The sequence below is a fragment of the Coturnix japonica genome, chromosome 1 (genome assembly GCF_001577835.2).
Source record: "Coturnix japonica isolate 7356 chromosome 1, Coturnix japonica 2.1, whole genome shotgun sequence".
In the NCBI taxonomy this organism is placed as follows: Eukaryota; Metazoa; Chordata; class Aves; order Galliformes; family Phasianidae; genus Coturnix; species Coturnix japonica.
In genome coordinates this window covers 170,815,695-170,831,078 of record NC_029516.1, presented here as the reverse complement: position 1 = coordinate 170,831,078, position 15,384 = coordinate 170,815,695, and the positions used below count along the sequence as shown (strand labels likewise).

Sequence of the window (15,384 nt, the reverse complement as noted above, 5' to 3'; positions counted from 1 at the left end):
TCCAAACTACCACGATTCTGTGATTCTATGTACACAGATAGAACTAACTTCCAATTGTTCCTTTCCCATGCTATAATGGAATGTTTAGGTAAAACTCTTTAGGTAAAATGGTTTTCAAACTCAGTAGTTTTCAAGCAGTAATTTTTCTGATACCATTAAAAGAAAGCTTTCCTATCTGTTAAAAATTGAAATCTAATTACAATAAAAGTTAAACTTGACTATTTAAATGTATATATACTTTTCCCTGACTATTGCAATAAACTCTTCCAAACTGAACCATTTCTTATTTGTTTGCCTCTTGTAAGGAGAATGATTTGAAACAGAGATTTTAGTTTTCAAGCTTTTAAATGCTCTGAAGGCTGCACGTACTTTTCCCCAGTTAAATTTTTTATTCATATATAATGATTTGCCTCCAAGAGAGAATGATCTAAGTGCATGCTCATATGCCACAAAGCAGGAAGTGTCTTATCATCTCATTCTTGGAAGAAGGGATATTGTGTTTTCTTATGCCTAGAAACAAGCTTCATGGAATCCTCAATTACTTTTAAGTAGCTTGGAAAATACTCAAGAACCACCAGATCTTTATTTACACATTTTAGCTATTTCTGAGTGTTATATTAAGTTAGTGTTATTTCTTAGTAGCAAAAATCCATTATAGATTTGTTTAACATCTATATGTTTTGCTAATACTTAAGCAAAAATAGTTTATCTTAGAATCATGTACAAAAACACACATAGGTTAAATGAGGCTCCACTCATTCTCCACAGCCAGGTTTAGCAAAAGCAGTGTTGCTACAGTGTCATTTCCTGGAATAAAACATAGATAAGAACTCAGTATAGTATCCTACCTCCAAGAAATGTTCTTGCTGAGAATCCTGATCAAAATGATTTGGACACTTAATTATATGAGGTCACAGTGCATGAGTAGACATAGCAGAAAAGCGACATCCAGCATTTTAGGATTCTGCTCTTATTTGTACCACAGTCAGGCAAGGTTTATTTGCAAATTCTCCCATTCCCAGTTTATTCTGATATAAAATGCAGGTATTAAGAGCGCCACATCGTGTAAGGCACCCTCAGACTTCTCAGTAATTATTAACGCAGAAGTTCTGTATATTCATTAATTTTTTAGCTACCCAAAAGCAAACTCTTTAAACTGACATGTGTGTGAAGTGAAGGTAATGAAAACAGCAGAGTAGAATCCCGACCTTCAGAACATATCTACATTGTATTTGGGATAAGATCCAAGCTCACTGAAAAGAATTGATGGTAGCCCAGTGCCTCTCTCACATATTGCTACTACAGTGATTGTGCAGGCAAAGGCAGCAGCCATTATTTCCTCAGCATCAGCTTAAATGCAGCCACAGCTTCATCCAATACAAGATTTGTCTGATTTCCTCTCTCTTTGAGATGTCATCATGGAAACGGTCTTGATTACTTAATGTTCCTTAAAATGGTACCAGCTTAGCTAATCAATGTTATTTTGTTGTTAAGCAGGATATTTTTCCTTTCTGAAATAATATTGATTACCTAATTACTGCCATTAAAAGCACCCCAAACCAACACACATTTAAGGCAGTGATAGCACAGCTGCTATTGAAACTCTCACCAGTTATCTAATTCTATTTCTACTCAGTTTGCAGAGCTTCTCTATTTTTAAACAACTTCAGTTCACTCTCTGTCCTAATATTTAGCAACTTTTCCCTTCCAGCTACCACTAACAAGCAGTGTGAAGTTAACAAGCATTATAAGCAGTGATACAAGACACAAATAAAGTTATATGGTGGTGGATATAGACACAGCACCTGTTTCTAATTTTTTAAGTGTAAAAATTAATCCCACCTCATTCAAACTTATTTTAGAAAGCATTTGACAACAGGAAAAATTATAAAATTGGCAGGAAACTAAGAATTGGGTGTTGAGAATTAAGAACTTCAAACTGTGAATTAGAATATATATGTGTATCTTTATATATATTTCTGTTGCATCATTAGGATCTACAGCTGTATTTATGCTCAGTGAAGTATTCTTCTGTTTATATTTAGCCATAAAATTACACATACTTAAAGCTCTGATACCTTCTTAAAAAGGAAACAGCCAACCTGTCTACATTTGTAGTCATCTGAGGTTTAACTAGATATTCAGAACTCTTGTAGGATTTGTTCTAAATGATATATTAATCTCTTTTTTCTTACTTTTCACTGTGAGTTAAAAGTGAATGTCAACATACAAAGGATTACATACATATATCTACATATGTCGGCATGTGCATATGCTTTGATGTATAGTGTGTTATATATCTGCATCCTTCTTTTGGAACATCTGTGTACAGATATTGGAGTCATAATAAATTTTTAGTTAGTTCACAGCATTTATTATAAGCAATGGTTTAACACTGCAGAAACAACATGCAAAAAACACGTGTTGTATTACATCAGACAAGCTTCTAATTCTCAGCTGCACCAATGATGGGATGTGTACATGACCAGCATCAGTCTCATGAAAGCCCAGTAACTTTTAGGAAAAGAAATGGTAACACTCTTTGAAGAAGCTAGGAAAAAAATACAAAAGAAAAGGTCTTAAAGCTGCAGCATTCCTATAAAAGGTAAGTAGAAATGATCTAATATCTTCTTGTGAGCTGTGACACATTTTCAAGTGTGAGCAACTTCATAGTCCAATATGTCATAAATGCTTTAAAGCAATGTCATGGTTTTGTAATTTTGTATTTTGCTATCAGTATTCCACATCATAACATCATGTAAAGCATGGATACTTCTATTGAATGTGCAGTCCACAGAAGAAGACTACATATCCCAGAGAACAACATGGCCAGAGATAAGTCACGGGACCGGGACGCTATATAATCTTGTTCCCAGGCTGGAGTGCCCTCCTTCTTCTCTCGAACTTCTCAGAGAGTGGGAAGCGTTCCAGCCATGTCGCCTAGAGTTCACAGTAGGCCTCTCGGTTTTCGGGGACTCTCTCTCTCTGTTTCATTCGATTTGTTAGCCTCAATTATATTATCTTGTGTTATCTTGTATTTCGATATCATATTTAGTAAAATAAGTTTTTCCTCCTTAGATTGCCGCTGTTTTTATCCCATTCCCCTTTTCCCCCTCCTTTCCGGGCCCTGGGGGGCCCTACGGGGTGGCTTCCCCTGTCATGGGCATAGGTAAATCTAAGTAACCCGTGACAAGCAAGTAAAAATGCAGTCAAAGATGGACTCAAGAAGAGTTTTTCCCACTATATGGCATAAGACATAGAAGGTGGTGTGATAATTAAAGGAAGCATTTCACATCAGCTGAGGTCCAAACTCTATAAATAAATATCAATGGATGCCTCTTGCTTATGCAGCTTAGCATAATAGCTTCACTAAGTTTTCATGCCTGCTACTTTCTGTTGGCTTCTGAGGGAGACAGAAAGCCCTGCATATGTGGGTCATATTTTACTGCATCAGCTTTGCACACTCCAGCAAGAGGGACTGAAGAGCCCTTGTAAGCAGCGTGAAGAGCCTGTAAGCATCCTGAATATGACCCTGAAGGATAAGATGGAACACAGAAATATAGAAAAATTAAGAAGAAGAAAGGAACATTGAAAAGATTTCCAACTGGATAGTGCTAGCAATTACACAGCTCCTCCTACCCAGCCTCAGCTATGGCTTTCAATACAGTCATTAAGATCCATTCATTGATGAGCAACATTGTAGTCACTAAACTGATTTAAATTTGATGTAAATTTATTTCAGTTCAAACAAAATCTTTTGATTCTTAAATTTTGTCTTTGCTGGAGAAGCAAGTTAAGCATTAATCTACCATAACATGACAGTATTTCCTATGATACAGTCACATGACTGATACCAAATAATTCACAGAACAACCCATAGTACCATAAAAGAGGATGGGAGAGAAATGAGGACAATAAATAAATAAATAAATAAATAAATAATGGAAACTGTTATATTTTTTTTACTTGGTACAATTTTTCCTGCCAAGAATGGACTGAAGCTCAAATAACTTCTTGCTACGGTACCTGGCATGCTGCCTCGTGTTCCTGCTCCCAAGCAGCATCAGCATGCTGGCTGCAATCTACTTCAAAAACAAGTGGGGTCCAAAAATATCCTACTCTCTAAACAGGTTGTGTATGTGTGTGCATGCCTGCACGTGGGATTTATGCAAAAATCTTGTAAAAATATTCTGTTTCATCAAAAGTCTCATTTACATACATTTCTTGGACACTGTAGAGGCTGATTAACATGACGTATCGCAATTCAGAAGGAATGTTGACTGAAGCATTTTAGGAGCCTGGGATGCAGAAACATAAGGTAGATAAGCATATGGAGCTCAATGAATGAAACAGGAGGCTGCCTATTCTGCTGTGATTTATGTTCCTCAACTTGTTAGTACTTGATGGCTTTCTGAGATAAAAACTTTAGAAAAACCTAGTACAATGAAAAAAAATATTAGAGAGCTTTCTTCATACATCTTTGATACGGCCAACTACATCTTCCATCTACTTTAATAGAGATGAGGATTTAGAATGTCATAACTTACCTCTACCTTTGAAACTAGATTGATGTTAAGATTTTCCATCTTTTATTTAATTCCCTTTATGTAATTTGGTACTGATATTTGGCCACAGTTATAAAATATGGAGATTCAAATAATTGCTCCCATACTGAATTCTGCATCACTGAAACAATGTAAATGCCACTCTACTGACAAGTCCAGATCCCCAGTTAGTGGAAATATTTGCTAGTAGCCTTTCTGAAAGGAAATCACCTTATTCATTATTCACACTGCTATAACTCAGCAACTTTCCAGCAAGGAAACAGCATTTCCCTGCAGTGAATTACTCATCCTCACACTCAGCAACACCCACAGCAGTTATTGGTTTGCATGGGCTGATAGTTCAGAGCACAGAGGACAAAGAGGAAGATACTCACCATCCTAGTGTCCAATTATCAGCTGGTGGGAGACCAAATTCTTCACTGTTATTGCATATGAGTGTGTTTATACTTTTACAGACAGAATATTACACTGTTTTTTTTTTGTTGTTGATTGTTTTGTAGCAGTTACTGTTTTATTTTTATTTCTTTTTCTATTTTAGGGCAAATATTTAATAACTGCCACCCACACATCCTTCCTGAGAGTTGTAATTTGCAAATATTGGAACAGTTCTAAAGGGGCAGAATAATGATCGCTGGATCAGTTACGAGCTTCTGCTCCTCAGAGGAAGGATCTCTGCGACATGGTTCTAAGATTTTTTAGTTTCTCTCAGGATATAATTTAACAAGGACCTTTCTTAAAGCAACTTGTGATGCACTAAACACCTAAGCCATGTACACCTATGGAGTGTATCCAGGAAGAGGCTGTTTCTCTTCCATTAAAGTCACCCATTCATTCATAAATATCTGGGTTCAAAAGTCAAATAGATTTTGCAGCATTTCAAGGTAGGCTGTGATTGTTCTAACACTGACACCACTAAAATATAGATATACCAAAAAGTTAAGCAGTAATCCCCTAAAGTAAGAACTAAGATTACCTTTAGGTCAGTAGAGAGAGAGGCCATCTCTGCTCTGAAGCTCTCACTGCAGGAAGATTCACGTCTTCCATAGGCGCTTTCATTGGCCTCATGTCTACTCTGTAGTATAAAACTAAGCTCCCATTTGAGCCAATAATGGTTTTGTCAATATAGTTAGAAAAGCCTAGAAAGCTATTTATCAGACTAGACAGATATTTTATTTTATTTTTATTTATTTATTTATTTTTAGGAATGATCTAGAGTTGCATGCTACAATTGGCTTCTGATTGGAAGTTAGCCCTGACATTCAATACTCTCCATGATTTTCAGCTTCCCAGAGAGAAATTTCTAGCTCTATTAGGACACCTAGAGGTTATCTGAAACATTTTTGGAATGTTTCTTATAGACTTATAGGAGACTCTTTCCTTCTGTGGTGACAGCTGGAAGCTAATTTGGATTTCTTTAAACTTCTGAAATATTACCATATAATTACAATTAGAATCATAGAATACCCTGAGTTGGAAAGGACTTACAAGAAGCCAATTCCTGAGTCCACATAGGATCACCCAGAATTCATATCATATTTCTCCATCAGTTTGGTACTGTTATCATTTCCATAGGGAATCTGTCCCATTGCTCACTACCCTCCTAATACCCAATCTGAACCAACATGAACCTGAATTAGACAACTCAGCCTTCTACATCTACCATATCTGAGGTTTTCTAGAAGGGTAGATCCTACATCAGTTTCTGGACAATAAATAAATAAATAAATGAAATGAAAATTTAAAAAATCAAAGCATTACAGAAAAAGCAGGAATAGAAAAGATTAGACAACGGCATGCCTGGATTCCACCTACATCTCCTATTCATGCTCTTTGGGATGTGGCATACATATAACTCAAAGCAGTACAGGGTAGGAATTACCAGCCATCAGAAGAACTGGAACTGACAGTTGGACTAGATGATCATAGAGGTCTTTCCCTACCTTAATGATTCTATGATTGTATGAAACACCAAAAAATCTCTCATTACCTTCAAGTATATAATGAAGAGATTAGAGTGAATTTTGCTATTGTCTTTTCTCCTTCTATACAGGGATTTTCTATACAAGGTTGTAAAACCCATCTGAGAAAGAATTCAAATTCCTTCATTTCCAGAGCATTCCTTAAAGTACTAGTAGACTACACTTATGGGAGATATGAATTTAGACATACAGGCTAAATTAGATTTAAAACTCAGGTCTCCCACAGTAAGGAAAAACATTCCGTTTATTTGCCAATATAAAAAACAGGCATGGTCATCTAGCAAAGACAACTACAGATGAATTTAGTGTAGTATTAGTCAGGACTGAGGCTTTAGGATTCCCTGGGGATTTGACTGCATTTGAATAGCTTTAAGCCTGTATAATTAAGCCCTAAATGGGCTCTTCATGGACCCTAAAAGGCTACACATTCAACATGAACATCTAATGGTAACAGAAACCTACAGTTAACTCAAAAGGAACATTCAGGGTGAACAGGGAGACGTGTAGAGAGTTTACTTGTTAGTCTAAGCAGCCCTATGATTGTAGAGAATTGTATCAGGCCTCGGATCTGATTTTCTTTATGTACCAGCTTTATCTTTAATATTCTGCCCATGAGAGAAAGAAGAAAAGGAGTGGGTCTTACAGTTTGTCATTCCTGTAGATGTACAGGTTGTAAGCTCACTGACTAGCTTGCAAAATGTTATAATCTAGAGCAAAATGATCGAGAAGTTATGGAGATTGTTCAATTAAAACCATTTTCACTTTTTTTTTTTTTTTTCCCCATTAAATTTATGTCAAGTAGGACAGAATTTGAGAAGAAGTCATAAACATTGCCTAAACTTGGTTTTCTGATGAGACTTCTGCCAAGAAAGAAGTATGCCCTTACTGAAGTATATTACCATGGCTAGTCCGTGGATAGAAGCTGAGCTTAATACTGCTAACAGCTTCTGGAGTGTTTCCTTAAAATATGCAGTAGTTGTATTTCTCCATGAATATAAGCCTCCACGTTTCCATTAATGACAGCACAGCAAGGGTGAATACAGGTTGGGAAGGGCTCTAAGTGCAGGCTTTTGTGTCTAGGGTAGAAAGGAGATGAAGACAAAATTATTATGCGCAGAAGCTTCCACTCTTATTTATTGCCCAGAGCACCGGAGGGCACCCACCAGGTCCTACACCAGCTCACCATGCTGGTTGTCACCACTGGGTGTCTCACTGCCTCACTTTTCAGGAAGGTGAAGACAGGAATGACCCTTCTTGTAGCTGAGTGACAGCAGCAGAACAAATTCAAGACACAAGAGCAGTTTACAAAAAAATAAGTTTGGGTCTGTAAGTTATGGGGGAAACACAAGTACTTGGCCTCAAGGCCCAGAAAAGATTGTCATGTGGACAACACTGAATAGGATTTGAAAGTTCTGCAGAGGATTTCTGCCATTTTTTGCAGCCACATTTGCTGCACATTGTCATGCTGTCATGCTACTGTGAACTCACATGGAATGCTCTCTGTTAAAGTTCACATCATCTCTATTGTTCATGCAAGAAATTTATTGGCTCTGAAAGGGTCAACAGGGAAAGTTACTTCTGAAGACATAATATGCCTGAAACCATGTGTTTTTATGACATTACTTTGCAAAAAAAAAAAAAAAAAAAAAAGCCATCATATTGAAATGTTAAGGAAAGACACATTTAACATGAGAGTAGTAGCCAGGGAATCTTAAAGTTAATCCAGCGTGTTGCTGCAAAAAGGCTTGCCATCTGGATCCTAGTTTGCTACAGAATTGAGGCTTTGTGGCATTTTCTTCCCTTCATCTTAATTTCCAGCTATCATTCATTACAGAACTGAAAAAGCTGTGCAGCTCTCCAGTGTTAGAGCACAGAGTGATAGAAGACCCTCTCAGAAATCCCTGTTGAATCATGTAAATACACAATTATTTCCTACAACTCTTCAGTCTCTGTGTCACTACCTCTTTAATTCACAAGTGTCAGCGTGCTCGAAAAGTACACAAAAGCAGGCTGTTTTTTTTTTCCTGGTAGAAGGATGAATGTTCTTTCATCTTCATCAATCACTCCAGACCCAAATAATATTTCACGAACCATTTCAAAATCCCCTTTACCTCTGGTCTCACAGCAGCTAAAGGGATCTCTTTGCATAAAACACCTCGAGACACTAGAGGGCCGGTCAGCTTGCAAAACGCAGTGCTGAGAGACCGTAACTTAACAAAATGCATCTTAGCCTCCACATGTCAGAACCAGCTAGCAAAGCAGCATAGGAAATGCATCAGCAGTTTTATATGATCGACAAATCTGCTTTGAAGAGGAGCAGGGTGAGGTGGCCAAGAGGGCAAGACGAATTACACTCCCTTCTGCAGAAGGGTCAGAAGGGAGGCAGAATGGGGGCTGAGCATGGGATGTGTTAAAGCAGCCAAGAAGAGCTTATTTATCCATAATAGAATGAAACAGAGAGGTTTGGGGAGGTGTTGAGCTTTGAGGGCTTGTTTGTTGTTGTTGTTTATTTGTTTGCTGTTTATATGTTTGGTTTTGTCTCTCTTCACTTTAGTGGAAGGAAGGATAAAACATAGTTGCTCTCAGATACCTGCAGCTTGCATACAGGCAGTTTTTTGTGCCTAGTGATTGACAAAAAAAAATAATAATAATATCAGTTTTGGCTGTTTTTCTTGGAGTAGAACAGCTTTAAAGGAATGGGTCCATGTCACAAAAATTCACAGCATGCCAAGGGAAAATGAGATTTTACACCAGTTGGCATCCAGGTAACCAACTTCAGTTCACGTAAGCAACTTCCACCTGATTTTAGGAAGGTAATCTGATTTCCTCTCCCTGCAAATAGAATTTGACTCATCAAGTTGTTTTCATTACATTTATTTAAGTGCAACTTTATGCCTATAGTCCCTATAACGAGCCACAGCAACAGGAAGAAAACAAAACAAAACAAAACCAGAAAGTTTGCATTAAATGCTAGGCTGATTCACATGGCATTCAAAATGAAGACAGATGAATGGAACAAGCAGTTTTTCTCTGCCCCCCTCCACGAGGAGGAGACAGTGAATGACGGCCCACTGCTGGCTGAGGGTTGGAGCATCCCTGCCACTCTCGGGCTGACCTTGGCACTGAAGAACAGCACTGTCCAGCCTGAGCGAGGACGAGCTGCCCTGCGTAGTCAAAATCTAATTATACGGAAGCCACTGCAATCTAGGATGATTTAGGTTTTTTAGCGATATAATTCTGGGCACACATAGACAGGCACACATGCTGCTTCACTGTTTTCAAGACAATTCTACTACCTGCAGGGGAGGATGGTCTCTCCTGCTTGTATAATTTTGATAAATTACAAATGGGAATTTTCCTGGGGGGAGATTAATCAAATCACTTTCTGCCCTTACAGTACAGTGAATACAGTGGGCTTCTCTGACCTTAGCAACATCCCAGAATAAGTTTTCATTCATTTCAAATCCAGGACTTACCAAGTCAGCATTTTATTATAATAACATAAGCAATGTCTTGGAGACAATCAGAAGCAAATGTGTAGCATTCAGGCAATAATGTCCCATGAGAAAGCAGCGTTTAAACTGCACCTTATTGTCATCACTGATGACCTGTTAGCAAAACAATCCACAAGTAAAAGCAACAGATCAAGTTGGCTGCAAGTGAATGAGAGATGCTGACAGATCTTAACTGCAGAACACGGAGATCTGTATCAAGTTTATATCAGGAAGCATTTATATGCAGCTTATCAAAATATCTCAACCTGCCAAACTCTTTTATCTAAGTTCCCACCCCCTTGAAAAGTCAGAATTATCATTAAAATGATAATAAAAACGTCTTTGGAATAAAAATCCAAGCAGGATGAATATTCATTCTCTTCACAGCTGTTACATTTATGGAAACGCAATAACAGCAAACTTCTTGGATTTGGCAAAGAGTTTGTACCAGATGAATGCATGCCAGTAAAAGAACTTAAGCGCAATGAAAAGCTTGGCTCACTCCTCTTTTCTAAGGAAGCGTGTTATAGTCCAGAGCATTTTGAAAGTTAATGAAAGATTTTTTATTTTTTTTTTTAATTTCAAAACATGTATGCAAATTGTTGCTGGCACCGCACACACAGATCATATCTAATAAACACATCAATTTGAAAGCAACCTTCCATGTCCACAGTTAGGGAGCTGATGACTGGAAAGGTTGCCTCGATGGGAATAATAGCATCCTATTTGCTTGCGATATGAAATGCAGCCAGAGTTGTCATCTTCCTTGAAACTTTAATCTGGTCACATTATTTTGCCCCTTAACAAACAATCTGTATCATTTACTGAGGGAAAACAAAACAAGAAAGGTACATGGCTATCTATTTCTGTAGCTAAAGACAGGCTCCAGCAGCCCACAGTGGAAAGCTGCATAGACCAGGAATGACTGCAAGTGAGATGCACAGAGAGAAACACTCAGCACAAGACATAAGATAAAGAAAACTGCAACATACCTTCAGCACTGTGCTCCTTCCTTCCCAGCCAGGCAGTCCTCAAGAACATACACTACCAATGGGACTGGGAAAGTAATTGTAAGTGTACTGGTAATAAGTAGATTCATGAAGCCAGATGTGACAGCCGGGTGTCACTAGGTCCGTTTTAAACTTGCCTCCAGTGCTGTCTCCCAGTTCCTCCAGACAGAATCAGACAGTTGCTGCTAGGATCAGAGCTGAAGAAGCAAGGGTGCTTTTTGACTGCAGTTGCTAATGCTCCACTTTCAGGGAAAGCGCAGAAGTATGTGTGTGCCTGCACTAACTGCACACACTCATCAGCCTGCTACAAGCAGGGAGATGTGATATGCATACTGAAAGAGCTGTGCAGGGAGGAGTAGTTCAGAAGCACACCCAAGCCTGCTCTGCCTGTAATTGCACCCTACTGACCTCCCTGGGCTGCATCACTGCTGGATATTTCATCAATAAGCCTATCAGTCAATAAGCAATAGGTCTGAATAGTGCATCAGGAGGGAAGAGGAGGGAATAAAGGCAGCTCCAATCCTTCATGCAGCAAACTTTCGAGACAGCTGTTTTACATTTCTCTGTCCTTAACATTCCCTCTTCAAATGCTGTGGTCCACAGGTGAAAGCAATTGGTTTTCATTTTAATTAATAATCCAAAAGAGAATTTCTTCAGCCATGATAAAGCATGTTTTTTTTTTAACAAGAGTCCTTAATGAGAACTACTATTATTTCGGCAGTTACCAGAATACCAACAGATCCCAGCTGTGAAGATGGCCCCACAGAGATAGGTATTGCACTGACTCATTCTAATAAAATAAATAAATAAATAAATAAAAAGCCACCACAAAACTTACATGCAGATTGGATATGAGAAACACTAGAAATGTCACGTTTTTACTTCAGGGGTGGAAATGAGCTTCAGGGGTGGAAATGCTATGTCCAAGGTCACACACTCAGAGTCTGAATCTAGATCCACAACATTCTGTTCCAGTTTATTATAAATAAATCCCAGTTGCTTCTGTAGATATAAATCATCAACTTAGCAAGCAGCTGAGAGTGACACTGTTAACAGGAGCAGGTATGAACCAAAGTGGCAACTGTCCATCTTACTAAATTCTGCCTTCTTGTCTTCAGGTCATATTGGAATACTGGGAAACAAAAACATACAGTCATCAACACCAGACTCTGGTAGTCTTGGGGTGATTCTGGAGATCATTCATTCCAGGACATTTCAGATTGCCTAGAGAAGCTCTGAATGCCCCATACCTGGAGGTGCTCAAGGCCAGGTTGGATGGGTCCTCAGCAACTTGAGCTGGTGGGTGGCAACCATCCCATGGCAGGGGGTTGGAACCAGATGATCTTTAAGGCCCCTTACAGCTCAAGCCATTCTATGATTACTCACATTCATCTTTATTTGTCAGATGTGACAAGATCACACCTCAAGGTGGTGTGGCTGCAAGTCCATAGAAAATCTTCAGAGATGTGGAAAAATTTCAGAGACTCTTCCAGAGTAGCAGCCTGTCTACAGGGAATATTAGCTTAGTTAAGGGAAGAGTTTCTTTTGGCTATTGTTATTTACAAACTACTGGACAGAATAAATAGCCTCCTGCCTATTTTGTTTGCAGCCTTAATGAACAAACAGTGAAAGACAGACACACTAGCAGAACTTGCAAAATGCAGTACTACTGAAAAAATACAGAAACAAAACTGCATCTATTGTTTGTTTATAAAGATATTATTCTAAACTGGTATTATATGATGCCATGATCATTCAGTACAATCATGGTTCACATCTACATTGACATTAATGAACATTTTTCCTACAGGGAGAAGATTTAGGTCACTGAAACAGAGTTCAAGAAATCCAGCAGGAATAGTTCTGTGGAGTGTTTTCAGAGATGACAAATACTACTAATTTAATTTTATTACCTGTCAGAATTAACTGCATGCAAACACTTAGGCTCTCATCCAGTATCAGATCTGCCCATTTGGGGCAGTTCTACTATGTGGGGTTTTTTTTTCTACTCCAGAAAAAGAAAGCTCCAAATCTGTAATCATTTAACCAAAGGGGAAATGTGAGGAGAAAACAAACAAACAAACAAACAAATAAACAACACAAAAAATAATACAACAACAAAAAACAGACAGTTCTGGGGAAAAAATCACTACTTAGAAAACATGAAATTTTTTAGATATCTGTGAACTCATCTAGGGTTGTTATTATGTTAACACTAGTATTAACTGTAAATTCTGGAGCTGCAAATTAGTGTTAGAAAGAGTGAAATGAGGTGAGGAAAGACAAATGCAGAAGCATTTTTGTCATCTGGGAATGATGCAAGGAGCTAAGATCAGAAATAATGGGAATCCAGTGCATGAGATATAAGATGTCCATAACTCCTTTTGCACATGCTACATTAGTAGGAGTACACAACTGCATAGAGTATAGTGATCAGGCATGGTCCCTCATCCCCCATCCCCTCATCCCTCATCCCCAGAACTGACATGAAGGATCAAAATCTATAATCTCCAAGATTTTGTTCCATGTGGAAAATTCAAAGCTCAGGTAGACTTGGAAGTTTGTGTAAAGGCAAACCTTTGTTCAAAAACTGAAGAAGTAATAAGATGCATGAGGCTGTAGGAAGCTGGAAGCAGGGTCATAAACTTATTGAATTAATGATGTCCAGTCTCTATTCTTCCTCCAGATTCAGAAACTAACAGGAAAAGTATGGATGAAAGGTAGATGTGATCACTTCTATTCCCAATGAATTAATTACATCTGCACATGCCTTTTCTGTGCAGAGAGCACAGAGGCCATATACAAAGAAGTCAAAAGAATGCTGCCCATATGGAAGTATTTGCAGGAGATCCATAGTAAGTAATAAGGTAGTCCCAGGCACTGACTCTCTAGAAAATAGCATCTGCGGAAGAAACTTTAAAACAAAGTAGAAGAAACTGAGAACTCTCTTTACACAGGAAAACATTAAAACCCCGAGAAGCTTCACTTTTCAAAACAGATCTACCTGAATATTTGCAAATAAATTTTAGAATTCTTATTAAATGTATTAAAAACACAAAGTAGGTCCCTGACCCTTGCTTTCCCTACGTCATAAAAGATCATGATCTGCAAAGATGCAATTCTCAGAGGAAATTTGCCCAGGAAATACCTCATGACCACAGTGATCACTGTGGTTGGATTGGCTGGTAAAGCACCTAGAAATCACATCTGCTATCTGAAGTGTAATAGACAAATTGACCTATAAAGCACATACACATTTTTTAGGGGGAGTGTATGAGTAAAACTGATGATTCATTAAAAATGTTCTTAGATGCAGAAGACAAGAGATGAGTGTATGTGTCTGTAGCAATTATATATTCATATATATATGACATATATTTTGTATACAAGTATCTTACATGTTTGTGCATGTGCATATGTGCATGCACTTACACATGAGTAAATATATCCCTGTACTAACTTTTTGACATTTGTTCACTTGCCTGACAGCAATATGAATGTAATATTGCCTGAGAATAGATGGTATTTAGGAACCCAAATCCCATATCTTGATACTATATTGCTGTTAGCATTCCACTTTCACATTCTAAAGATATTGACTTTCTTCTTCTCATAATTTCAGAGTGAGGGCATATGAATGTCATTCAAGAGAGCCTGTGTTTAACCTAGAAGAGACTTTTTTTCTTTAACACTGAACATTAATAATTTACACTCAAAGATATTAAAATATTATCAAATTGCACTCATATTTTTACAAGATCTGCATGTGAAGGGCTAGTCTTCCAACCTCTTTTTGTGAGAAAAGTTCTTTGGATGCGATTCGTACCTAAGAAACTGTGCTTTCTTAAGATATGAATAATAAGCAATTTTAATGGTGTATTAATTTTCACTTACATTTGTGTTTGTGAAAATTAGTGGCTGAAAAAGACCTGTGAATTGGCTTTCACACCAAAAATCAAATGTAAAAAAAGAAGATATGGGGAGAATGTGATGTGACTCTTGATTACTCTGCAATTTCTTTCCCTGTGCTTATGATCTATTTTGCAGTCTCCATTTTAAAGTCAAGATGAAAGTCAATTCAGGCTGAAGTCATAAGGATATGAATGCTGTAGCTTGGAGGTCTGATTCTGATCTCATTCAGAGACAGCTTCTCAGAAGGATAGTTCTTCATTATTCCTATGTGACACAGTGTCCTCTTGAGTGAGAGGAGATCTCGATGATTAGTGACTTATGTGGATCACAATCTTAAAGCAGTTTATTCATATTTTTCTTCTTAATTTAAAGTTATGTTTCTGAAATACAAACTTGTTTTCTCTGTTTGCCCTTGCATGTACAT

The 15,384-nt window shown here is 37.8% G+C and overlaps 1 protein-coding gene across 11 annotated transcripts in view; it reads right to left on the bottom strand.

Annotated features, from left to right (window-relative positions):
- Positions 1–11,422, bottom strand: part of TENM4 (teneurin transmembrane protein 4) — a 1,512,248-nt gene extending 1,500,826 nt beyond the window's left edge. For 10 of the 11 annotated variants that reach the window (XM_032442260.1, XM_032442267.1, XM_032442273.1 and 7 more), the window contains exon 1: positions 11,031–11,422. The gene's annotated coding sequence lies outside the window, so the exon portion shown is untranslated. The remainder of the gene's footprint in view (positions 1–11,030) is intronic. The other variant, XM_032442272.1, reaches the window with a different exon arrangement.
- Between the last annotated feature and the right edge of the window lie 3,962 nt (positions 11,423–15,384).